Source organism: Lithobates pipiens, unplaced genomic scaffold (genome assembly GCF_037356315.1).
Source record: "Lithobates pipiens isolate NorthernLeopardFrog02 unplaced genomic scaffold, aLitPip1_a1.2 Scaffold_8, whole genome shotgun sequence".
NCBI classification, from domain to species: Eukaryota; Metazoa; Chordata; class Amphibia; order Anura; family Ranidae; genus Lithobates; species Lithobates pipiens.
Window position 1 is genome coordinate 73,400,708 of NW_027507903.1, and position 27,491 is coordinate 73,428,198.

The 27,491-nt window shown below is 43.0% G+C and overlaps 1 protein-coding gene across 1 annotated transcript in view; it reads left to right on the forward strand.

The window, feature by feature from the left end:
• The window catches only part of LOC143960665 (tropomodulin-3-like), an 84,731-nt gene continuing 57,240 nt past the window's right edge, over positions 1-27,491 (forward strand). Inside the window, exon 1 of the mRNA XM_077469459.1 lies at positions 1-131. The gene's annotated coding sequence lies outside the window, so the exon portion shown is untranslated. The remainder of the gene's footprint in view (positions 132-27,491) is intronic.

The window sequence follows — 27,491 nt, forward strand, 5'->3', positions numbered from 1 at the left end:
AGACTCCCCCGCGTTCGGCTTCCAGGGAGTGTCTGCGCAGGCGCAGTGTGTGTGAGTCGGAGTGAGCGGAGTGAGTTGTTGGTGGGTGCTGGCGGCTTCCTGGCAGCGGAGCCGGGACACGGAGCGGACAGGTAGGGGCACACGGTGTATGTCAGAGGTGTGTGTACCGGGAGGGTGGAAGACGGGGAGAGCGGGCGGGGGTCAGAGAGTTCTCTGGGAGGAAGAAGTTCTCCACAGCCGGTGCAGGAAGTGTGCGGAGAGCCCAGACTGGGGTAATAGGGGGTCCCCTACCGGACCGGGAAGTCACCTGTAGATTCGGTGCTGCTGTACAACTACAAGACTCAGCATGTTGACTTGCTGGGAGTTGTAGTTCCTCGGGGTCACTATAGCTCCGGTCTGTATACAGCTGGACATACAATTTACAATCTGATTGGACGATCTCCTAGCCATGTAGTTCAGGGATCTGCCTGATTGGCTCCAGATAGGATAGGCTGGTGAATCAGATCTGTACATTGTATGGTGGAGATTGTATACACCGATCAGCCAGTACATTATGACCACAATGTGAAATAACATGAATTATCTGGTGACAGTGACATCTGAATGTGGGTGGGATGTTTTAGAATGCAAGTGAACATGTTGTCCCAGAAGTTGATGTATTGAAAGTAGAAACATTTTGATTTGAGTGACTTTGACAAGGGTCAAATTGTAATGGTCAGAGGATGGGTCAGATCAACTCTAAAACAGCAGCTCTTGTGGGATGTTCCAGGTCTGCAGTGGTCAGGATCTACCAACAGGGGTCCATGGTATGGGGACCGGTGATGGGTGGCCCGGGCTCATTGATGTATGTGGGGTGTGAAGACTGGACCGTGTAGTCCGATCCAATAGAAGAGCTACTGGAGCTCAGATTGCTAAAAAAACATAAAAAAAATTGTGTGCTGCTTCTAGGTGTCAGAACACAGCACATTGCAGTTTGTTGTGTATGGGGCTGTGTAGCCACAGACCAGTCTGGGTGTATACCTTGACCCGTGTCCACAGCCAAAACTGCCTACAATGGGCACGTGAGCATCAGAACTGGACCACAGGGCAATGAAAGAAGGGTGGCCTGGTCTGAGGAACACAAGTTTGAGGTGTTGACTTGGCCTCCAAATGCTCCAGATCTCAGTCCAATTGAGCATCTGTGAGATGTGCTGGAAAACAAGTCTGATCCATGGAGACCCCACGCCCTGCAGGAACGTTTCTCTACTTCAGTCTTCAAGTACCACCAACAGGTCATGTTTTCAGGCTTCCCTTCATTATTTTGCACAGGTGACTTGATCAGTTTCACTGCCTTAGTAATTACCAAAGCCGCCTCATCTGAGGGAAATCCGAAAAATATGACCTGTTGGGAGGACTGGAGTTGAGAAACTCTGCCCTACAGGCTTTAAAGGATCTGATACTGACAGCTCCGTGCCAGATACCACAACATGTGTTTATTGGTGTCTGTGCCCCAACGGGGTATGGTGGGTGGTTATAATGTTGTGGCTGATCAGTTTAGAGATTGTATGGTCAGCTTAAAGCAGAGTTCCACCCAAAAGTGGAAGCTCCACTTGTGTTAGTCCACTGACAATGTTGGAAGTTATTATGGCACCCACTAATGCCCATGTTGGGGGTTAATATTGCATCCAGTGACATGATGGGGTTATATAGAATGTGGGCTGCAGAAGATCTGGTAGTCCTATAGGAGATAGCCTGACTAGGATGTGTGTATATATATATATATATATATATATATCACACACTGTAGAAGATCTAGTATTCTACTTAGGCTGTGGGCTATAGAAGCAGTGTTTGCATTGTAAGGAGCAGACATTTAAACAGCAGTGTGGAATAGCCCCTCTTATTGGGTGTGTGGACTAGGTATATGATTCATCGCTCCCTGTGTATCCGCTCTCTGCAGTACAAGGGACACATGTGTCTGTATTATGTAATACACTCTTCTCCACACTAGAGATCATAAAAATGTGTTACTTTGTTTCCTCAATTGGTAACTTTGTGTTCTTCTTTGTTTTTGTTATTTTCTTTTGTATTTTTAATTTGTAGATGTGATGTATGTTATTTATCTGTATGTGCAGTTTTATTTGCTTGCATATGTTATTTTGGTATGATAATGTAATGAAGATGTAGGGTTTTATTTCTTTTTTTTGATTGAAGGTTTTTTTTTTTTTTTTTTGTAAACATTCGTAGAACAGAAAAACTAGGCACATATACCGTCTGTACTAACACATATCAATTTAGAATACACTAATATTAAAAAAATAGGAATACAAATATCAATATACAGAGGAAAGGATAGACAAAATTGAGATTGGGACGGGGATAAGTGGGCACCAGCTTGTAGGTGTATTGTAGCTGTTAAGATGGTGTATGCACTATACTTCCAACCTGGGTCAAGGGCCCTTGAGTAACTAGGCATGTGATTCCCCAATTGGGGTGCTTGCTGTTAAAGCGGAGTGCCACCCTAAAAAACAAAAAATTACATCAAAATGTTCCAAAAAATCAAATTTTCTTTTTTTTTGTTTTTTTTTTAACTTGACAGAAATGGCTGTTGCTAGGCAGATCATCCTAATCGTCAGTTCTTTCACCGCTGTGATCTTCAGTCTTCTCCTCCTGGCCTTGTCTAATGGGGAATGGGGAGTGGTGTGTTCTGGGAACTGTGTGTCCCAGAATACAGCGTGCCACATACACAAAGCAATGCGCGACTCACGCATGCGCAGTAGGAAACTGGCTGTGAAGCCACAAGGCTCCACTGCCTGTTTCCCTTAGATAGAATGACGGACCCAAGAGCCGAGGGATGGGTCGGCCTTGGGTGGCCGACATTGCAGGCACCCTGGACAGGTAAGTGTGCTTATTAAAAGTCAGCAGCTACAGTGCTTGTAGCTGCTGACTTTAAAAAAAAAAATAAAAATTTTCAGCTGGCCCACCACTTTTTAAGAGGATAGCTTTATAATGTTTTCTTACAATATGATAATTTTAGTTATTTTATGCTACCACAATATGCAGATTTAAAGTGGAGTTCTACCCAAAAGTGTAACTTCCGCTTATTTATCTCCACTGCCGGGTTCCCTTAACGGCAATGTCAGCAGCTGCATTAGACAGCCAATATGAACATCGGTTGGGGAGCTAACATTGCGGGCTCCTTGGACAGGTCAGTGTCCTAATATTAAAAGTCAGAAGCTACAGTATTTGTAGCTGCTGACTTTAAATTTTTCGTGGGGTTGGCAGACCTCCACTTTAAGTCCCATATTTTTTATTAAAAGTGCCAACAAATGACACAGAGCTTTTATAAACTGTTCATTCATATAATGTCCTGCCCTTAGGGTGCTTACATTCTCAAGGTCTCATCTACATACATAAAATATCTCTTTAAAAGTGAGTACACTCATCAAATTTTTTGTAAATATTTTATTGTAACTTTTCATGTGACAACACTGAAGAAATGACACTTTGCTACAATGTAAAGTAGAGAATGTACAGCTTGTATAACATTGTAAATTTGCTGTCCCCTCAATAACTCAACACAGCCATTAATGTCTAAACTGCTGGCAACAAAAATGAGTCCCAAACAAATAAATGGCCCCTGCCCCCACCTATAATGGTCCTTCACAGCAGGGAGCACATGGAAGGGAAAATGCATAAAAGACAAACACAGAACATTCCATAGCTCAACTCACCAACCAGTCTGTTAACCTGTCCAACAGTCGGAGTTAAAAACAGGGGTTTAGTTAGCATGCATTTGATAACAAAAATTAGTTTACCCCTAAGTGAAAATGTCCAAATTGGGCCCAATTAGCCATTTTCCCTCCCATGTGACTCATTAGTGTTACAAGGTCTCAGGTGTGAATGGGGAGCAGGTGTGTTAAATTTAGTGTTATCACTCTCACACTCTCATACTGGTCACAACATGGCACCTTATGGCAAAGAGCTCTCTGAGGATCTGAAAAAAAAAGAATTGTTACGCTATATAAAGATGTCCTAGGCTATAAGAAGAAGGCCAAGAGCCTGAAACTGAGCTGCAGCATGGTGGCCAAGACCATACAGCGGTTTAACAGGACCCGTTCCATTCAGAACAGGCCTGGCCATCGTCAACCAAAGGAGTTGAGTGCACGTGCTCAGCGTCATATCTAAAGGTTGACTTTGAGAAATAGACGTACGAGTGCCGCCAGCATTGCTGCAGAGGTTGAAGGGGTGGGGGGTCAGCCTGTCAGTGATCAGACCATACACCGCACACTGCATTAAATTGGTCTGCATGGCTGTCGTCCCAGAAGGAAGCCTCTTCTAAAGATGGTGCACAAGAGAGCCCACAAACAGTTTGCTGTAGACAAGCAGACTATGGACATGGGATTACTGGAACCATGTCCTGTGGTCTGATGAGACTTATTTGGTTCAGATGGTGTCAAGCACGTGTGACAGCAACCAGGTGTGGAGTACAAAGACAAAAGTGTCTGCCTATAGTCAAGCATGGTGGTGGGAGTGTCATGGTCTGGGGATGCATGAGTGCTGCTTGCACTGGGGAGCTACAGTTCATTGAGGGAACCATGAATGCCAACATGTACTGTGACATGCTAAAGCAGAGCATGATCCCTTCGGAGACGGGGCCACAGGGCAGTATTCCAACATAACGACCCCAAACACACCTCTGAGATGACCACTGCCTTGCTAAAGAAGCTGAGGGTAAAGGTAATGGACTGGGCAAGCATGTCTCCAGACCTAAACCCTATTGAGTATCATCTGTGGGGCGTCCTCAAATGGAAGGTGGAGGAGTGGAAGGTCTCTAACATCCACCAGCTCTGTGATGTCATCATGGAGGAGTGGAAGAGGACTCCAGTGGCAACCTGTGTAGCTCTGATTAACTCCATGCCCAAGAGGGTTAAGGCAGTGCTGGAAAATAATGGTGGCCACACAAAATATTAACACTTTGGGCCCAATTTGGACATTTGCACTCAGACCCCTTTCACACTGGGGCACTTTGCAGGTGCTACAGCTCTAAAAATAGTGCCTGCAAAGCACCCTGAAACAGCCGCTGCGGAGCTTTCACACTGGATCAGTGCGCTAGCAAGATGGTAAAAAAAGGTCCTGCTAGCGGCATCTTGAAATCAATGGGGCAGCGTGGCTATACTGCTGGCAAAACGCTGCTGCAGCAGTGCTTTGTGGTGGTCTTAAAACTTTCTCGGGAAAACCCCCCCTGCTAGCAGCCGAATACCGCTGCTAAAACGACGGTAAAGCGGTGCTAAAACTAGCGCCGTTTTAATGCAGATGCTACTCCCACCCCAGTGTGAAAGGGGCCTTAGGGGTGTACTCACTTTTGTTGCCAGTGGTTTAGACATTAATGGCTGTGTGTTGAGTTATTTTGAGAGGACAGCAAATTTACACTGTTATAGAAGCTGTACACTCACTACTTTACATTGTAGCAAAGTGTCATTTCTTCAGTGTTGTCACATATAATAAAATATTTACAAAAATGTGAGGGGTGTACTCACTTTTGTGAGATACTGACTACTGTACATTAGGACAGAAACCAATTAACCTTCCAGGATGTCTTTGTAGTGTGGATGGAAATCCACACATGGAGAGCATGCAAACTCCATGTAGATGATGTCCTGGCTGGACTGGAGTCCCCAGTGTTGTAAGGCAGAAGTGCTGCTCACTAAGCCACTGTGCTGGGTCAACATGAAACGCGCCGCTGTGAGAAGTTTAACTTTGCAACAGAGAACTAGAAATGCGCATCTGTGTGTTCATAGTTCTCAGGCACAATGTCATAATGTTGTTGTCAGTTTGTGCATCTAGGCTGTAGAAAACTTGTTCTTAGTACCACAATTTTCCACATAAACCTGGGGGCTGTACACAGTCATTAATGCTCGCAGTCTAATGTCATTACCATATCCATTTAGACATGCCAGCTTGGACAGAATCCCAGCACGTTTCACATTATGGCAGGGAACTAGAACACCTGGAGAAAGCCCATATAGACAACGTGATATATTAACCTCCATGCAGATCATACCGTGGCTGGAATTCAACATTGATCTGCAGCATAGTAAAGCAGGCTTGCGTATATACACATGTGAGGCCTGTGTTTTGCCTGCACAGGTGTTCCATTAATCTGTGTGCAGACAGTCCCATTCATGTCAGTTGGAAAGCAGAGGCTGCACGGACAAAGCTGCTTCTTCCAATCAGACATCCATGTGGGTACATGTCCCCGAATGCTGGCATTGGGGGTTTGGGGATATGTACCCTCAAGCATACGGATGTCAAATTGGCAGTAGAGGCTGTTTCTGTGTAGCTACCGCATCTCAATTGCCATGGATGGGGCTACTGCCTGCACTCAGATGCCATGGAACATCTGTGCATTCAATGTATGCAAAACATGGCCCTCACATGGGTGGTACCAAACCCGTAGTACTGCTTGGGTCAATGGGGATAGTGACGACTCCACATACTAAGCACACTTGTCCAATAATATGTATTATCATTTTTTTATTCATGCTAGATAATAGGTATGAGTCAATCAATTAGCTCATGTGCGGTTAGAATGCTTTGAAGTACTGTTGTATAGAGATGAGCATGTGTCTCCTGAACTCCAAACTCATGCTTTTTTTTTTTTTTTTTTTTTCCTCTACTCCTGTAAACTGCGGGCCTGGTCATTCCCTATTGAAGCCGATGTGTAATTGCTTCTAGCTGAAGTTTAGCATTTTATTTTTATTTTTTTTTCATTTTGGAATACAGCATCATATACATTAGTTACCTGTAATGGTGTAACTATTACAGGTCCTGCAGGCTGCTGCTTCATGTAATAACTCGTCCTTCATGCTACTGGATATTGTCCTGAGTGGCTGTCTTCCAGTGCTGCAGGGATTAATCGCAGCCAGTGCTAGTGTGAACAGTTGAGTGAGTCACTCGCCCACCCAGAGGTGTAACTACATCCTTCAGGGCCCTGGTGCAGTCAACCTCAACGGGCCCCCCTAACCATTGGGTTCCATTTTACTCTTGTCGTGAAGTCCTTTTATAAGCCCCGGTTCACAATGCTGCAAAACTGTAATTTCAATGGGTGCCGGGAAAAAAAAAAAGGTTCCTCCACTACTTTTCTGCAATTTGGGTATGTTTTGAGTTTCATAGACTGCAATGTTAAATCACAAGTTGCGAGGGAATCGCAGACAAGTCACAAGACTTTGGGATCTCAGCTTGTGAAATGAGCCTTACAGGTCCTGCAGTGGGACCCTTTCACATATTCTGCAGAGGGCCCCTTTCTGCTGTCTTGCCACCCTACCCCACCCCCCCCCCCGCAGTGGCGAAATGCCAGGGCCCAGCAGTCATAAGTGAAACTTTTGCGACCCTGGTAGATTCACCACTGCACCCGCCCCCTTCTGCCCTCCTCCTTTCAGTGAGCTCCTCATTCACAAAACACTATTGCACTATGGGACAATAATAGTGCAAGGCAGAAGGGGGCAGGCAAGGGACTGAACTCTTAACCCCTGCTGCCCTGGAAGATCACCCCACAGGGCTCTGAGGGCAGAATGAAGGAAGGATACGTACATGGAGTGTACAGGACAAAGAATACACACCATTACACATAACTAACGTGTTTGGTGCACAAAAAAATTGTAAACTTTAAATGTAAGCAAGAAAGTGCTGTTCATAGTAATTCCATAGATGGGTGCTGCTCTTATCTCTGTGAGCAGTTCAGCCTGTTGAACATGTCTATGAATACTGATGTCTGTAAGGAAGATTTTATCCTTTTCAGCTGTTGTGAAAAAATGACAACAATCCTTTGCAGCCTCTTGTTATTTTCATACTTGAAAGGACCTCACCTCTCACTACAGATTTATTTTTTGCTTTTAGCTTTCTTGTTTATTTATATATATATAATATAATATTTTTTTTTTTATGTAAAAGTGGTTTTAAACCCACAGGGAGAAGCGAGAATCTGCAAGACAAAGGCATAATGAGCTAGTATACATAGCATACTAGCTTATTATGATATACTTCCCTTAGATCAAAGTCCTGGCACACCACTTTGGCCGGTGACATGTCTCCCAAAGTCACTTCCGGGCATCGCCGCAATGACGTCACTCCCACGCATGCGCATGGGAGCCGCTGATAACGGCACACTAGTTGAAGAAACTGCACATATGAGCTGTCTCTTCAGTGCGCATGTGCCGATGACATCGTCAAATGCTTATACAGTGAATATATCCTAAACTTTGCAAGTTTAGGAGAAATTCATGGTAGCTACAGGTAAGCCTTAATATAGGCTTACCTGTAGGCAAAAGTGGTTGTAAAGGGTTTACAACCATTTTAAGGAAAGTACTTTCAGCAAGCTTTATAGGAACACTGGAATCCAATTTTACAAGCTAACCAGTTAAAAAGAACATGAATGAGTTATTTTTTTTTTTTTTTTTTTTTATCAGCATTGTACGTTATGCTGTGACTCAACTTTGCTTTTCTAAAGTGGCACATTTTTAGGGTGCGTCTATTATTAAAATTCTTTAGAGGTTATGTTGAAGATGGTCTAGATCAGCCTTTCTCAACCTTTTTACTTTGGAGGAACGTTGTTCAGTTCTCGCTATAAATTTAGGCCTGGTTCACAGCTATGCGTTTTTTGCTGCACTACAGTTCATTTAATATGGGACACTTTCACATGCATACTTCTTTCATCCGCTGTGTTTTTATTAAAGGCCTGGGACTTTTGTAAATGCAAAGTGATGCATTCAACTTGGGTACATTCAGCCTGCCCACATATGGTTCAAATCTTGGGCAATATTTGCTGAACCGGCTGGGACTCAAATCGTCTATTGCTGGCTTAAAGAGGTTGGTTTGAGGGGGGACCCAAAAAAAACTGTCTGCTGTAGTAACTATCCAAAGTTTGTATAGTGGCCTCCCCTGCTGAGCTGTTGTGTTCTGACAGGGAGATGGTCCTCTCACCAGAACACTCCATTCAGCGCTCTCCAGCATTGGCTGAGATCACTGATCGGGAGTCGGTCAGCTGCTGGTTTTCCAGACAGGGTGGCATACACACAGGCCAAATGTCGGCACTTTTTTTTTTTTTTTTTTTAACACGGCCAATGTCTCCTGATATTTTTTTAACCCGGCCAATGTCTCCTGATATTTGACCAGTGTGTGTACAGGGCTCTAGTTTTTATTTTCTTACCTGTTTAATCAAATGTTTACTATGAAAAGCCTCAATAGTTGGTATCTCTGAGTGCCTCCAAGACGTATTGTTACCTGCATGGTCAAATCGGGTACTATCATCTGATAGTTATAGGTACACACAACCCACTATTGTGTATGTATAGGCCAATCGGTGTACTGTCTGTGGCTGTGCCATACAAAACTGCAAGAGGCTCATCGGGCAGTCATGCAGTTAGAGTCCATTCACACAGGGGCAACTTGAAGTCGTCCCAAGTTGCCTCAAGTCTCGCAAAACATGATATAATCAATGTAAGTGAACGAGAGCCGTCTTAATGTTCACTACTCAAGTCGCTCCGACTTCAGAACAGGTTTCTGTAATACTTCAATTCGACTTCTAGGCAACTTGTGCCCATTGATTTCAATGTAAGTTGCCTCCAAGTCGGATCCCCTGTCTTAACTAAAGCAACTTTCCAGGAAGTAAAAATAGTTTTCTAGGCAAACCCCTCCCTCCCACAGAGCTGATTGTTATGTGATTGGTCATTGGCAAAGCCCCCTGTCCTGGAGGCAACTTCAAGTTGCCTTGTAAGTTGCCTCAAGTCGTGCTGTGATTCATACTCAAGTCGTGTCCAAGTTGCCTCCCAGTCTCGCTGGAAGTCGCGCTGCCCCTGTGTGAATGGACTCTTAGGATAGAGAAGGTACCATACTTCCACTGATGACTATATTGGTGTCTGTTGTGTTACTTCAACAAAAGTTTGCTTTAAACGTTTTTGATTTTGCAGTTAATGCATTTTCCCAGACATGAATCACATTCTTTGATAGAAATTTGTTGATTTCCATTCTACTGCTTTGGATTTTCTAATCGCTGCAGTTAGAAATTAATGTAAATTTGACCCCACTATGATTAGACAATCTAACAATAGTTCTTAATCCTGATTTTTTTTTTATTTTTTTTTTATTTTTTTTAATGAAATTCTACTAGTACTAGCTTTAGTGTAATCTGCCTAGAAGAGGTTCTAGTTGGGTGAGTAGCGTAGGGTTTCTATGTTGTTACAATGATCATTTGTTTAAAAGCTTGAGCAAAATGTCATAATACCTGATACAGTTAAGTCCTGTGGGTCACATTCTGATGTCAAAATATTCCAGTTAGACTGGGATAATAAAATATGAGGTCACACTTATAGTGACTGTTGTTCCAGCAGGAAAGACGAGTTGATCTGGCACAGGTGATTTTATTTGGTTAGTATGAGGATGGGCAGATAGACTAAAAAAATTGAACTAGCTACATTTGACTATATTTAGCTTCTGTGAAAATAAAACAAAAGATTGGCTTTAAAAATGTGAAGGTGTAGGCTGTAATCTTTCCTGAGATCTGTTAAGCTGCCTTACAGCTCTGATCCCTGTCAGTTGAGATGATAAATGAAAGCTGCCTATTATAGTCTCCTAGGCACAAAATTGACACAAATCTTAAAGTGGCTGTAAAGGCCCAAGGTTTTTTACCTTTATGCATTCTGTGCATGAAGGTAGCAAACCTTCTCTGTGCAGCTGCTCCCCTAATGTTTACCTGAGTCCCATCGCAAACCAGTGATGTGCATGACAGCCTTGGCTCTCTGGGGACTCACTCCTCATCGGCTGAGGCAGCAGCGGGAGCCATTAGAGGGGTGGTGCTGAGCCACGGCTGTGGGTGTGTGAATGGACATGCAGAGCAGTGACTCTGGAGTGACCCTGCTTGGGTGCCCCCAGAGCAATCAGTTTGCTCTGGGGGCACTCGGGAAGGAGGGAGGGGCCTGGAACACCTTCAGGGAACCAGGAAGAGGAGAATCCAGGCTCTGTGCAAAAACAACAAGCCTTTATGCTTTAACTGATTTACTACGGTTTGAACATTTTAAAGCATTTAGAAAATATGTGAAGCTAAAGCTGGCCATGGATGGAATGAATTTAAGCTGATTCCTACTAAATGTTCTGAAATCAGTAGGTACCACCCAGCTCAACAAAAGGTGGAAGATGCGCTGTTCACCTGGCCAGAACACAACTGAATTTAGAAGGCCCAATAACATTGTTCTAGCAGCTTTTGCACTTAATGAATATTAAAGTGTTTGTAAAAGTAAATTTTTTTTTAAACTTTATACTTGCCTGCTGTGTGCAAGGGTTTTGCACAGAGCAGCCCTGATCATCCCTTTCTGGGGTCCCCTGGCTGTACTCCTCCTTTTGATCAAGTGACGCTTTTCATGGGAGCACTCGTGCGGACATGCTTCCGAGTCCTGCTGCTGAGTCCATTGACACAGACGGCAGGGCTCAGCCCCGCCGCCCCGGCTCCAGTGTCACTGGATGGGCAGCTCCAGCAGATTTTTCACCTTCATGCATTATGGTGAAAAACCATGAGACTTTGCTCAACAATCGAAATCCTAGGTTTTCAAATCGTACCTGTTCACATTTGAGCGTTCAAAAGCTTGTAGCTCAAGCTCCAAAAGATGCATGAGCTGCTTTTGGAACAGAGATGTGTTTTTAGCATCATTGACTTTAACAGAAACACATGACAAAATGTGCAAACACTGTTTTCAAGCACTCCCAATATAGTTATCTTTGAGGCTAAAAATGTGTGATTCTGGCACCAAAATGTGGGGAAAATGCACAAAATGATCACCTCAAAATCGCCTACTTAAGCTAATCTCAACTGTGAACTGGGGCTTACAGTGGTTCTGGAGGCTAAAGGCCTTCCAGTATCGGCTCCTCTCCCCAAATAATTACCTTGCTGGCATCATATAATGAGAACTCTGCACTAGATATTTGGCATTTTTTAATCGGCATCGCCCGATTGTGCTGATAAAAAGGGCGATTATATGTTCAGCGCAATTTACAAAGACTTCTGTAATAGAAATCAATGTAAGTTGCCTGAAGTTTATCAGTGAAGTGACTTTGCTCCTCTCTGGGCAGTCTGCCAAGAAAAGATCAAAAAGATACAATGTTTCTTCTTCAATGGATTGAAGTCCCTGTGTAGGAGTTCTCAGTTTAACCATTTAAAGACTAAATCTTTTCTGACACTTGTTGCTTACAAGTAAAAATCCTGTATTTTCTGCTAGAAAATCACTTGGAACCCCCAAAAATGATATATCTATATATATATATAGATATATTAGCAGAGACCCTAGGGAATAAAATAGCGGTTGTTGCAATATTTTATGTGACACGGTATTTGCGCAGAGGTCTTTCAAACGCAATTTTTTTGGGAAAAAATACACAGATTTAAAAAAAAAAAAAAAAAACGAAAACCGTAAAGTTAGCCCTTTTTTTTTTTTTTCGTACAAAAGTTTTGAGTACCTGTTTTTGTGTATTTAATATATAGTTTTTGTTTTTTTTTTAATCCTAAATTATACATACAAGTGAACTGATTGGAGGTTTGTTTTGTTTTAATAAATGTTTAAATGTAAGAAATTTTCTGTATCATTTATTACTGAAGACTGCTTTCACACTGGAGTGGGCAGGCGTTGACGGTAAAATGCTGCTAGTTTTAGCCGCGCTTTACTGTCATTTTAGCGGCGCAATTTGGCTGCTAGCGGGGCACTTATAACCTAGCTAGTGGCTGAGGAAGGGGTTAAATGCGCTTGTGAAGTGCTGCTGCCAAATCGCATTGCATGCGCTTCAGCGGTGGTGCCCATTCATTTCAATGGGCAGGAGTGGTGGAGGAACGGTTTACACCGCTCCAAAGATGCTGCTTGCAGGACTTTTTTTTTTTTTTTTAACATCCTGCCAGCGCATCTCCTCATTGTGAAAGCACCCGGGCTTCCACACAGACTGCAGGGGAGCCGTTTTGAAGGCAGTTTACAGGCACTATTTTTAGCCCAAAAGCGCCTGAAAAACGCCCCAGTGTGAAAGGTGTCTAACTTAGATTTTATGAGATGAAGGGGGAAAAAAAAATCGGCCTAACATATCGGCCCAAAAAAATCGGCATCATATATCGGGCATCGGCCGCTGCGATTTTTTTTATTTTTTTTTCCACAAGAAGGGCCGCCGCGATTTCTAAATATCGGCATCGGCCAGAGAAAAACCCATATCGATCGACCTCTACTCTGCACTTCGAAGTATCAAAAAGGAGCAGCCAGCACTAACGTGATACCAAATTCTAAAAAATTATATACATAAGTGCAGGGCTTATAAAACATGTAAAAAGATACTCAAAAACCAAAAATTGAAGAAAAAAAAAAAGGCAAACATGTCATGTACCTGCTTTGTGCAATGGTTTTGTACAGAGCAGCCTTGATTCTCCTCTTTTTTCAGGTCCTCATACCGGTGCTCCTCTCCTCTCCTCTATCAAGTGCCCCCATAGGAAGCCGCTTCCCCTGGGGGCACTCTAAGCCGGGTTGTTTGTGTGGAGAGAGAGGGAAGAAGAGCTGCTGCAGAGTGCACTATGTGCTGAACCGAGATCTGGCTCAGCTGAGTATTTGGGGGGGGGGGGGGGGGGGGGGGTGGCTGCAGGGGAAGCTGCACTTGAAGTGAATGTAAACCTGATTCATGAAATTTTGAGCTGGGCACATATATCTAGTGGTTTTTGTTGTCTCTCTTTAACCACTTGAGATCCGCGCTATAGCCAAATGACGGGCTCTCTGATCGGCGAGTCCATGAGACTCGCCTGATCACCGATCCGTGCAAGGGGTCGATCCCGACCCCTTATCACGTGATCAGCTGTCAGCCAATGACAGCTGATCAGGTGATATAACGGAGCCGGTAATCGGCTAGTATTCTTCCTCGCGCTGACAGCGCGAGGAGAAAAAAAAAAGCTGATCACCGGCGGCCGTGATCGGGACATCAGTCCCGATCACGGCCAGAAATGCAAGCGCCCACCTGCCCCTTGCAGTGCCACCCTAATAAAAAGTGCCCCCCAGCAGTGCCCACAGTGCCACCCAGCAGTGCCCAAAGTGCCACCCAGCAGTGCCCACAATCTGCCTCAAAGGTGCTGCACCCCAGTGCCGCCCATCAGTGCCCAGCAGAACCACCTATCAGTGCCCATCAGTCCCATCTATCAGTGGTACCTATCAGTGCCCATCCGTGCCACCCATCCGTGCCAATCTTTGCCCATCAGTGCCGCCTTATCTGTGCCTATTAGTGCCGCCTTAACTATGCCTATCAGTGCCCACCAATGCAGCCCATCAGTGCCGCCTAATCAGAGCACTTCAATGAAGGAGAAAAATGACCCGTTTGCAAAATTTTATAACAAACTATTAACCACTTCAATACAGGGCACTTAAACACCTTCCTGCCCAGACCAATTTTGAGCTTTCAGCGCTGTCGCACTTTGAATGACAATTGCGCGGTCATGCTACACTGTACCCAAATGAAATTTTTATAATTTTTTTCCCACAAATGGAGCTTTCTTTTGGTGGTATTTGATCACCTCTACGGTTTTTATTTTTTGCGCTACAAATAAAAAAAAATACCGAAAATTTTGAAAAAAAAAGTTTTTTTTTGTTTCAGTTTCAAAACTTTGTAAATAAGTACGTTTTCTCCTTCACTGATGGGCACTGATGGGGCTACACTGATGGGCACTGATAAGGCGGCACTGATGGGCACCAATGAAGTGGCACTGATGGGCGGCACTGATGGGCGGCACTGATGGGCGACACGGATGGGCAACACGGACGGACACTGATAGGTGGCACAAATTGGCACTGATAGGTGGCACAAATTGGCACTGATAGCTGGCACGGATGGGCATGGATAGGCGGCACGGATGGGCATGGATAGGCGGCACAGGTGGGCACGGATAGGCGGCACGGATAGGCGGCACAGGTGGGCACGGATAGGCGGCACAGGTGGGCACGGATAGGCGGCATCGGTGTTATAGTAATGGATGCCAATCAGTGCCAAACAATAATGCATGCCAATCAGTGATGCCCATTGTGGGCACTGATTGGCATCCATTATGGGCACTGATTGGCACCCATTGTGCTGACTGGCATCCCTGGTGGTCTAGGGAGGATTATGGCCTTTATTACCTTTTCCCTGGTTGTCTAGTGGCGTCCCTGGTGGTCCAGTGTGGGCATCCTCGGGGGGGCTGTGCTGATAATCGATCAGCACAGACCCCCCCTGTCAGAGGAGCAGCCGATCGGCTCTCCTCTACTCGCATCTGACAGATCACCGGCTCTTCCCATTTACACTGTGATCAGCCGTGATTGGACACGGCTGATCACATGGTAAAGAGTCTCCGTCGGAGACTCTTTACCGAGATCGTAGTTGCCGGGTGTCAGACTGACACCCCGCAACAACGATCGCCGCGATGCGCGCCCCCGGGGGCGCGCAGCGGCTCATAATCCTGATCACGTCATATGACGTCCGGTCAGGATTATGAAACCACTTTGCCACCGTCAATTCCCTATAGGGCGGGCGGCAAGTGGTTAAAACATGATTTATTTTTTATTTTTTTTTTGCATCTTTTTTTGTTTAGCAAAAAATAAAACTCCGAGCTGTAACTAAATACCACCAAAAGAAAGCTCTATTTGTGGGAAAAAAATGATAAAAATTTCATTTGGGTACAGTGTTGTATGCCCGCGCAATTGTCATTCAAAGTGCATCAGTGCTGAAAGCTGAAAATTGGTCTGGGACTGAGGGGGGTTTAGGTGCCCAGTAAGCAAGTGGTTAAAGCACTGTCCTGTAGATGTCTCCTGCTCCATTCTTCTGTTATCAGCCTGATAACTGCTGACAAATTCTCCATTGCATATGATAAAAGCAGCCTGAGGTTTGTGTTGAGGAGGATGGGAAGGGAGCTGAAGATATAAGGGACAGAGCTGAAAGTCTCTACCTATGAGAAGCGGGGTGTGTGCCTTTCCTGCAATCAGCTGTCCTGGCTGTATGCCCAGGCTTCACTGAAGTGCTAACCAGGAAGAGAAAATCTCCTAACACGACAACAGATATGCATGTAAAACGTATGTAGGGAGATTTATTTCATCCCTGTGTATCATCTGGGGCTGTTCACTTCACTGGGTGTATGTGAGGGTTTACATCCACTTTAAAAGGTTTTGCATAGAATACATTAAAGAGGTTGTACAGTCTTGTGTTTTTTCACCAATGCATTCAGGTGAAAAACATTCTGTGGTGCAGCTGCCCCCAGAGCCTCATTTTCACTTACCTGAACCCGATTTTTCCAGTGACGAGAATGAGCCCAGCAGCTCTAGCCGCTGTCTAGGGTCCTCGTTTGATATATTGATAGCAGTAGGTACCATTGGCTGCTGCTGCTGTCAGTCAAATTCAATGACACGGGAGCTGGGGGACAAGGCCGAGTCCTGCTGTTTGTGTCAATGGATGCAGCAGCAAGACTTGGGAGCGTGCCTGCACAAGTGCCCCCATGGAATGCAGCTCTCCGTGGAGAAGGAGCCAGGAGTGCTGCCGGGAGACCCCAGAAAAGGAGTATTGCGGTCGCTCTGTGCAAAAAACCCTTGCACAGAGGAAGCAAGTATAACATGTTTGGTGTGTGGGGATATTTTTTAACAAATCTTTACAATCACTTCAAGGTAAAAGACCTTTTACCTTTACAACCACTTTAACCTTCCACCATATTATACATCAGAAGACCCTTCAAGCACTGCATGTTCACCCGATGTGTACACAGGGTACCTTACCAAAGAACCTGTTAGTGGAGATTAAGCCTCCAAAGGATAACATAGAAGGAAGAAAACTCTCATAATGTAGTCAGGCTTATTTACATATATATTATGCCAGAATGCACACTTACATCGTTATAAATGTACAAAAGCGGTATAAGGGCTCATTTGCACTTGCTTCGGCTTCAACACACATTAGCGGTTAGTTTACAATTGCTTCAAAACCAGGCTTCGGACAAGCTTTGTTAAAGTCTCTGAACGCCAGTCAAAGCCCCTGTCACTAAATAAAATGGTTAGCGTGCAGTACTGTTTACACCTTGATTTAGCTTTGCTTTTGTCTTTGCTTCAGAAATTGTACCCTATGTAGCTTTAATGGTGCTTCAAAGCGTTTTCAAAGCCTCCATAGAAGTCTATGGCAAAGTTCGCTTGAAGCTCCACCAAAGCCTCATCAAAGCACCAGGCAAAAGCAAGGTGTATACAGGACTGTAAGCTAACCATTTTATTTAGTGACAGGGGCTTTGACCAGCATTCAGAGAACTTTAACAAAGAGTGTCCTAAGTCATGTTTTGAAGCAAGTGTAAACTAGCCCTAACAAAGCCTCAATAACATCCGATCAGCGGCTGCATCTTTTAGGATGCTGTGTCCACTACTATTGGCGTGCGTGGAGATGTCAGATGGTATTGGGGTTCTTTTATATTGCTTTTTCTCTTTGATAACAATGTGAATATGCATTCTGGGATGATTTTAACTTGTTCAGATCTGCGCTATAGCCAAATGATGGCTACAGGGTGGACCTACTTTGCCGGGAGTACGTCTATTGGCGTTCTCCTGTGCCCGAGCAACCTGCACGCTCTGTGATCGGCCGAGTCTGAGACTCGGCCGATCGGAGTAAGGGGTCGATCCCGACCCCTTACACGTAATCAGCTGTCAGCCAATGACAGCTAATCATGTGATGTAAACAGAGCCGGCAATCGGCTGACAGCGGGAGGAGGAAAAAAAAAAAAGACGATCACCGGCGCCTCTCAGAGGGACATCAGTCCCGATTGAGAAGAGCTCCTGACAGCTCATCTGTGCTACCCACAGTGCCACCTATCAGTGTGGCCAACCAGTGCCTCAACAGTGCCGCCTCATCAGCACATATCACTGAAAGAGAAAAATGACCTGTTTGCAAGAATTTATAACAAACTATGAAACGTGTTTTTTTTTTTTTTTTTTCAAAAATTTTCCATCTTTTTTGTTTTAGCAAAAAATAAAAACCCCAGCTGTGATTAAATACCACCAATAGAAAGCGCTATTTGTTTTAAAAAAAAATTATAGAAATATAATTTGGGTACAGTGTTGTATGACCGCACAAATGTCATTCAAATTGTGATATCACCGAAAATTGGTCTGGGCAGGAGGGGGGTTTAAGTGGCCGGTAAGCAAGTGGTTAATAAATATGGGAATAGTCACAGTGTATCGCCAGCTTTACTGTGTGTCTCCCAAGTTGGTAATGCCGGAAGTTCTCATTTGTTTTGAATGGCGCTGAGGAAAAGGTATGGGGTGGCACTGTTTGCAGGTGGTAACTTTAAGGGGCGGCTGTATAACAAAGTTTCAGTGATTTGGAGAATGTGGTCATATATTCCTTGTTGCTGTGTTCTGACCCAGAGTTGGCTATGAGGAGCTCCTCTAAGATGGCATTGCCTGATTTCCTCTGTTGGTCAGCTTAGCACAATGCTCTTGATTGTCACTTATGCATACCTTTTGTCACTACAAAAAATAAGTATACTTTGGAACAAGTTTCACCAGACGGGAAAGATAAGTTTCACTGTGCTTTGTTGATGCGGAAGGCAAGGAATCGCAAAGAGGAATTTCTCAGCTTTTATGTCTTCAGATCTTAATTAACAAGTGACCTCACCCCGCTGGTTTGGAATTTTTCAGTCTCTTTGTTGAAGCCTGATAAAGGTCCTTCTCAGGTCTGTTTGTTAAATCCTGTTGGTTCGGAACAAATATTTCCTGGTAAGTGCTTCTGAGTGGTACAACTACCAAATATTTAAGGCTGGCAACACATCGGCTATATTTATTTTTGGTCAGATTCTTTGTAAGAGTTTCCCAATACTTGAATAACATTGCAGCAACATATTTTTCATGGGTAGTAGAATGATGTGTTGGAAGATCATTCTCTGAAAACTGTTTTCAATAAAATGTTATGATGACCAAGACAGGGGAAGTCGTCCCCGCCGGGAGAACACAGTGATTACTGCTAGGGGCTATAATAACTGCTAGCAATATTCGCATAAAAAAAATCCCACTCAGACACAGAGAGCAGGCAGGCAGTGCCGTGGTTGGGGTTTTGAACCTACAATGCTATTACTGCTAGGCGGAAGTGCTAAACGCTTAGCCACTGTGCTACCTTTTTTAATTTTTGTGAACTTACACTTTAAAAAACAATCCTAAATGGCCAAGTGACACTATAAAAAGCATACTTGGCCCTCATTGTTCTTCTAAAACACAGGGAAATGTACATGCATTGCAAAGATGTACTGCATATGTACATCTTTCTTCATGAAGAATTTGGGGAGTAGACTGTCAGCTCTCTCTTGCTTTTTAGCCAATTGTAGCAGGCTATTTGGTTTATGCCCAAGCTATTATCATAGGTCTATGGAAATTCCCTATTTGAGGATTGTTTTAGGCACCCATGTGCATGGACTCAGAGCAACTGACTCATTCTGTCATCTGAATGTGTAAGATGTAATAACATGTAATGAAGTGTGTTTTGTAGATTGCTTTTGACGTGCTCTGTACATTTGCAGTGAAGCTGGCTGAAATTATTCTACCAATCAGTAGTAAAGATCGGAAGCAGCTACTGGAAAAGCAATAGACATCTGGGCTGGTGTTCTTGTTGAAATATTCTATAAGCAGCATATTGTACTAGAGCTACACAAAAGGTTAAAAGATTAACATGATTATCAAGTTATAAACTATACAAAAGTCCTATGAATATGCAAGTTTAAAGCCGAACCTTGTTTGGGAATAAGACAAAACCTACCCTTGCAGTGGTTAAACCCACATTAAAGTTAAATTGGGTAGTTTGTAGATTGTAAGCTAACAAACCAAAATAAGAATTCCCATTTTCCCACAAAGTGAGTTATTTTCAGCTGAATTAATGAGGTTTGAAAGTTAAGCCATACCTAGATCAAAATTTGGCCAGTTCTGCAGGGACTGGCTGAATGCTGATCCCTGTATGGGCAGGGAGGTTGTACAAAAAGTTGCCTACTCATCTACAACTGCCCTGTTGGATTTCTGCTGCTCGATCAGCACCGCAGGCTATAGCCTGCAGCTCTGATCAGTGTATTCTGACAGCAGGGATATCTCCATTCTGTCAGAATGTCCTCCATCTACCTCAAATGTGTGGATAGGGGGAACCAAGTCCACCTCCCCCTCCTTCCCCTTTTTTATTTTTTTCCTTCTTCAATTGAATGGAAAAAAAAATAAAGAAATGTCTATAGGCTGCTTTAGTCACATGGCTAAAATAATTATCCAAATTTTTGTGAATTCAGCCTGATGTCTGTTGTTTGGGTTACGTTTTAAAAGTTTGTAAAACTTGTATTTTGAATATGGAGAATGTGGCATGTAGAATGGGAAGGACTGTTACTCCAGTGTGGGTAGAGGGACAACACTGGCTATAACAATGGGGAGGCTTCAAGAGACCTATGAGAAGCCAGAGGTGATATCGGACTATGACGACTCTCGAGGGTTGATTTACTAAAGGAAAATACACTGTTTACTTTGCAAAGGCGTTTTCCTCAGCTTGTGTGGTGAAAATTCACACTGAAAAGAATACCCAATCGTGGGCAAGGAAAGTAAAAACAGTATCTTTGCTTGTACATGATTGGATGTTGGAAGTCAGCAGAACATCAGTTCATTCACTGAGCAAAAGCCTTTTGCTTTTTTGCCTTTAGTAAATAAACCGCACTAAATCTCCAATTTTGTATATAAATTATTACATGGGAAGATTTGTGTAGAAGTTATTACATATGTAATATTAGTATCACTTTTATATAAAGTTAACCCTTGTATAAGTTATTGATATCTTTAAATGCATTATCCTCAGGGACTATTATATTGCTGAGAAAGGTAATTGAGTCTTTGGTCAGTTGAATAGTGTATTTGAGACCATTTTCCATGGAAGAGCTGGATGTTTCTGTGTAAGAAGTGTTTTTTCAACACTCACTTTTCTTGCTCAGTGTTTGCAGGCGGAGAGAATATCTGGATGTTTTTATCGTTCTTGTGAAAGGTCTCACAGGTTACAGCTAGCATTAGAGCACACTCAGCATTGGCAGCTCAGACAAAGGTGTAGAATGTTTCTTAATCCCTGTAATTGGAAATTCAAAAGTTTGCAGTGATGTTCACTTTTCCAAAGGTTAAAGTGGTTCTAAAGTCAGAAGTTTTTTTTTTTTATCTTTGAGCATTCTGTGCATGAAGATAAAAAACCTTTAGTGTGCAGCAGCCCCCTTAATACTTACCTGAGCCCCCACTCGATCCAGCAGTGTTGCATGAGAGTCTCAGCTGTCTGGGACTCTCCCTCCTAATTGGCTCAGACACCAGCAGGGCGCTATTGGCTCCCACTGCAGTCATGCAAAGGCAATGAGCAAATGAGGAGAGAGGGGCAGGCCGAGCTTCGACTCCATGTCTGAATGGACACGCCAGCTAGAGACCCGAGAAGAGGAGGAGCTGGACTGCTCTGTGCAAAACCACTGCACAGAGTAGGTTAGTATGAAATGTTTATTTTTAAAGGAAAAAAAATTTTTAGTATCAATTTAAAGTGTATGCCAAAGCACAATGAGAATAGACATATGCAGTACATCTCTTAACCGCTTGCTGACCACACGCCGTCATTTCACGGCGGCAGAATGGCTCCCCTGCGCGAATGTACGGCTGACACTATAAGGGGCCGCGTCACTGAGGCGCCAATACGTGTGCCCGGCGGCCGCGATGTCCGCCGGGCAGCCCATCACTCCCGACAGAGCCAGTGCGTGTGTGTGTGTGTGTGTGTGTGTGTGTGTACGTACACTAAGTAAGTGTAATATTGCACAGTATTGAATTTGGAATCATGTAGCCAGTATCCTTCATTTTTACCCTGGGGACCCAAGTCCCTTCATTCCTAAAATAATCTGAGGACATTTTCCATATAACAGCTGGACTTTTTTTTCTGAGCTGACCAAGACGGATACTGGAATATGGATTAATATCAGTTTGTATACATCTTATTCCGGTCTACGTTCCACTAATGGTTTATGTGGGAAATGGAGGGGATGATTTTGACTTCACCAAACAAGCCTTTAAAAAGCTACTAATTCTTCAAGGCTTTGATTACTTCATTTAGCTTCATGGAGCCAATTGTATGAAATTGGTGAAGATGATAAATTGGTGCTGTGATCTCTTTGGCTTAATGTATAGCTTGCAGTGGCATTCATATATACAATATAAAAAGAAACACAATGGTCAAGGTGCTATGGCCTTACTGCTACTTAAAGTGGTTGTAAAGTCAAAAGGGATTTTTATCGTAATGCATTCTATTCATTAAGATAAAAATACCATCTGTGTGCATCAACCCCCTCTAATACTTACCTGAGCCCCATCTCTATCCAACAACTGCTCAGAACTCTCCTCCTCATTGGGTGAGAGAGCAGCAAAGCACCCTTGGCTCTTGCTGCTGTCAATCAAAGTCGGAGAGCCAATGAGACCAAGAGGGTGGGGCCTAGCCAAGGCTCTATGTCTGGACAACACAGAGCTGCAGCTCGGCTGGGGGCCCCCCATAGCAACCTGCTTGCTGTGAAGGCAATCATTGGAGGGAGGGGCCAGGAGAGCTGAAGATGAACCCAAGAAGAGGAAGATCCAGGCTGCTCTGTGCAAAAACCACTGCACTCAGTACAACATGTTTATTTTTAGGCAATAAAACTGAGACTTTAGTATCACTTTAAGGCTTCATGTACACGAGACATTTAACTTCACCTGAATGATTTAACTTGACAGCTAGAATCCGACGTTTAACCACTTAAGGACCGCCTCATGCCGATATACGTTGGCAGAATGGCACGGCTGGGCAGAAGCACTTACAGGTACGTTGTCCTTTAAGTGCCCAGCTGTGGGTCACGCGCACGCCGCCGCACTCACGATCTTGTCCTAAGCTCCGTGAGCGAGATACCCGCGGACCAAATCACCGCCGGTGTCCCACGATCGGGTCGCAGAGCTGAAGAACGGGGAGAGGTAAGTATAAACAAACCCCTCCTCGTGCCTCCTAGTGAGCCTGTCACTGATCGTCTGTTCCCTGTCATAGGGTAAGATGATCAGTGACGTCACACGCCAAGCCACTCCCCCCTACAGTAAAAAAACACACACACTTAACCCCTGCACTGCCCCCTAGTGGTTAACCCCTTCACTGCCAGTGACATTTTTACAGTAATCAGTGCAGTTTTAATCGCAATGATCGCTGTATTAATGCCAATGGTCTCAAAAATGTGTCAAAATTGTCCGACGTGTCCGCCATAATGTCGCAGTCGCAATGATCGCCACCATTACTAGTAAAAAAAAAAATTATTAATAAAAATGGCATAAAACTATCCCCTATTTTGTAGACACTATAACTTTTGCGCAAACCAATCAATAAACGCTTATTGCGATTTTTATTTTTTTTACCAAAAATATGTAGAAGAATACGTATTGGCCTAAACTGAGGAAAAAATGTTTTTTTATATATTTCTGGGGGCTATTTATTATATCAAAAAGTAAAAAATATTGAATTTTTTTTCAAATTTGTCACTCTATTTTTGTTTATAGCGCAAAAAATAAAAAAAATAAAATAAAAAAAGTTTTAATGTGATTGGTTTCTCTTTGACCAGTAAACGTGATGTGAAGGTACAGAGCTGCTTAGATCAGCTCTGCATGCTGTGCTTATGAACAGAACCATCTGGGGACAGCTCAAGTCACTTGCATTAATAGAAGGAATGACAGCCTGATGAAGCTTTACCCAATGTAATTTTTAGGTGGCACTAGGTAAATAACAATCTACCACTTTACCCTTTTTTCTATTTAAGGAAGTTGGTTGTACAAAGTGGTTAACAGGATAACATATGGGGGAATGTGCATGTATTGTAGAGATGTGCTGCATAGGGTTTTTTTTTTTTTTTTTGCCCTCACATACATTTGAAGCAGAATAGACAATGTATGGACCATAAAATACAGGCCATGGTGTGGAATTACGTTATTTTTTGGTATTCCAGTGGAATGTAGATAGCGATACTCTCTCCGTGTTATAAATTGGTCCCTAAGGCTTCATTCACATGACCATTAAAAAAAAAAAACATAAAATGCTACATACAAGATGTTTTTTTTTTTTTTGGGATCTGAATGCAGCTGCATTGTTTTCAATTGAACCATTCACACGGATATGTAAACATGAGCTGCTTTCAGATCGGTAACCCAGTATCCAGAAATATGCGTCTAAGTGCATGTGATTTACACGTATAAATGCATAAATTAAAATAGCACTGCATGCTTGTGGGAGCCGCCGTTCAGGGCACAGGGTTCGGAACAGCGCGGGGTAGCTGTTCCTTCAGAGCGCATGCTCCAGTGATGTGACTGGCTGCATGTGCAGTAAATATCTCCTAAATGGCGCATGTTTAGGAACTATTTACACCACCTATAGGTAAATGTCAGCAGAGGAAGTTTACTTCCTCTTTAAGGGGGCATTTTAAAATAGATCTAAATTCTAACTGGATAAAAATTCTGTTTTAAACACTGCTTAAAATTATTCGACATATTTTTAAATATTTAAAATGGTCTCTATACTTTAATAAACTGAGTTGATCAGCAGCATCCCAGTACTGTTAATTGCCTTCAGCTTGGTTTCAGCCTCTTCCTGTCTAAGTGCTCGCAAACTGCACGGTATTTCTCATGGATGGCGTCCAACGTCAGAACATGCCTGTGTTTCATCATGGCCGATTGTAGTCTGTACTGTGAGTGTGTGTGAGTGTGTGTTAGGTTAACAATGCAAGAGCACAGTTGGGAGACACAAAGTCACCCTTTGTGTCTGAATACTCACATGGTGGGATCACCGGGTGTAACTTTATTGAAAGCTGCAAATGTAAAGTAGTGGTGCACCAAAAACTGACAGTTTATAAAATATATATATATATATATATATATATATAAATGTATTATCTGCACCTCTCTGGTAAAATGCATTGAAAAAATTCAAAGGCAAAAACGCACTCGAGTTGCATTTTTGATGCAGTCGCATGACCTAGGAAAAGAGATTGAAAACAAGTGGGAAGTCACTTTACTTGTATGAATTTTTGTGATTTGGTTTACATTACTATAAGAATTTTGGGCCTGAGAGACCTGGCTGTACTATATGAAATCTCTGCACCACTGGGTCTCACTGTCATTTTTATCCCCTGTACGCAATTTGTGGGAACTGGGACAAAGATTTACAGCCTGTTGCCTTCTTGTTAGATACAAATGCATGTTGATGTGCAGATAATATGGGAAAGAGTATTCATTTGGTGAATTGAACCTTTTTGAGTTTGTAGGAATTCGGCTTATGTTAGAAAGTCTAGTGCCTTGAGCACCTATATATATTTTTTTTTTTTTAAGTCTAACCTCTTCAGTGCCTTCATTTTATAAAGCCTATCACTTTCAGCACCTGTATTTTGGAAAGTCTAGCGCCTTCAGAACCTTTTTTTGCTGTCTTGTTTAGCATAGGCTTTGATCTGCAATGCTCCCAGAAAGGAAAGCTCTGACAAGCCTGAACACCTCGGCAAGTGCAGACAGGCTTCTTTCCCAGAGACCATGTTTACTATCCGCCTACCTAATTCAATGGTCCCATTGTCCATGTTTTGTCTGCTCACTAGCTTGGCTCTCCACTGTTCAGGAAAGTACGTCATATCTCTGTCATATCTGTCATATCTCGTTTGCACATGAGCGTTGTATGCGCATGAAGTAGTGGCTGATAATTCATATATGGTTATTTACTAAAAGAAGAAAATCTACACTGTGCACTTCAAGTGCAGTTGCTCTAGATCTGAGGGGAAGCTCTGCTGATTTCTATTATTCAGTTCAGTCACGTTCAAGCAAAATTCATTTTTTTTTATTTTCCTTGTATGTTCCCCTCAGAACTAGAGCAACTGCACTTGCAGTGCACAGACTATTTACCTTTAGTAAATCAACCTCATAGTTTTGTAAATGTATTTGTATGAATGTTTTATATGGTAATCCTTAGAAAAAGAGAGAAAATTTGACTGGTACATAAATTAAATGAGATGCAACAACAATAAAGTCCAGAATAAATAATAGACCGCATATATATTGTTTTCTGTGCATTTATTGACTCGCAGTACATATACAGGTGCATCTCAAAAAATTAGAATATCATCAAAAATTTCATTTATTTCAGTAATTCAATTCAAAAAGTGAAACTCCTGAATTATTATATATCCATTACACACAGAGGGGGTTATTTACGAGGGAAATCTACTTTGCACTACAAGTGCACTTGCTGTAAATCTGAGGGGTAGATTTGAAATGAGGGGAAGCTCTGCTGATTTTATCATCCAATCATGTGCAAGCTAAAATGCTGTGTTTTTTTTTTTTTTTTTTTTTTTTTTTTTTTTTTTTTTTTCCTTGCATGTCCCCCTCGGATTTAGAGCCACTTTACTTCCAAGTGCACTTTTAGTGCAAAGTGAATATGCCTTTCTTGCTCAGAGTGATATATTTCAAGCATTTCTTTCTTTTAATTTTGATGATTTATGGCTTACATCTAATGAAAACCCAAGATTCAGTATCTCAGAAAATCAGAATATTGCATAAGACCAATAAAAAAAAAGGATTTTTAATACAGAAATGTTTGGCTTACTGAAAATGTCCATGTATAGTATAGTATAGTATGCACTCAATACTTGGTCAGGGCTCCTTTTTGCATGAATTAGTACATCAATGCGGTGTGGCATGGAGGCCATCAGCCTGTGACACTGCTGAAGCGTTATAGAAGCCCAGGTTGTCTCCCCCATAACTATGTAACTTAGACCCCTTTCACACCAAGGGCGTTTTACAGGCGATATATCGTTAAAAATAGCGCCTGTAGTCCGCCCTCAAACAGCTGCTCCATTGTCTCCAGTGTGAAAGCCCCGAGGGTTTTCACACTGAAGCGGTGCGCTGGCAGGATGTCAGGGAAAGTCCTGCCAGCAGCTTCTTTGGAGCGGTGAAGGAGCGGTGTGTTTACTGCTCCTCCACTGCTGCTCCCTATTTAAGTTAATGGGGCAACGCGGCTATACTGCCAGCAAAACGCTGCTGTTGCGGGCAGTCTTAACCCTTTCTTGGCCGCTAACGGGTTAAGAGTGCCCCGCTAGTGGCCAAAATGCGCCGCAAATCAGACGGTAAAACACTGCTAAAAATAGCGGCGTTTTTCCGCCGACGCTATGGGCGGCATGGTGTGAAAGGGGTTTTGCTGAGCCAGACTAAGAGACCATTTTTAAAGGAAACCTTTACAGGTGTTTTGGCTGATTAGAGTGTGACACCACGAGTCTACAATACTTGTTCACAATATTCACATTTTCTGATCTACAAAATTTTGGCTTCTCACTAGCTGTAAGCCATAATCATCAAAATGAAAAGAAAAATGCTTGAAATATATCGCTCTGTGTGTAATCTGTATAATATAAGTTTCACTTTTTGAATTGAATTACTGAAATTAAC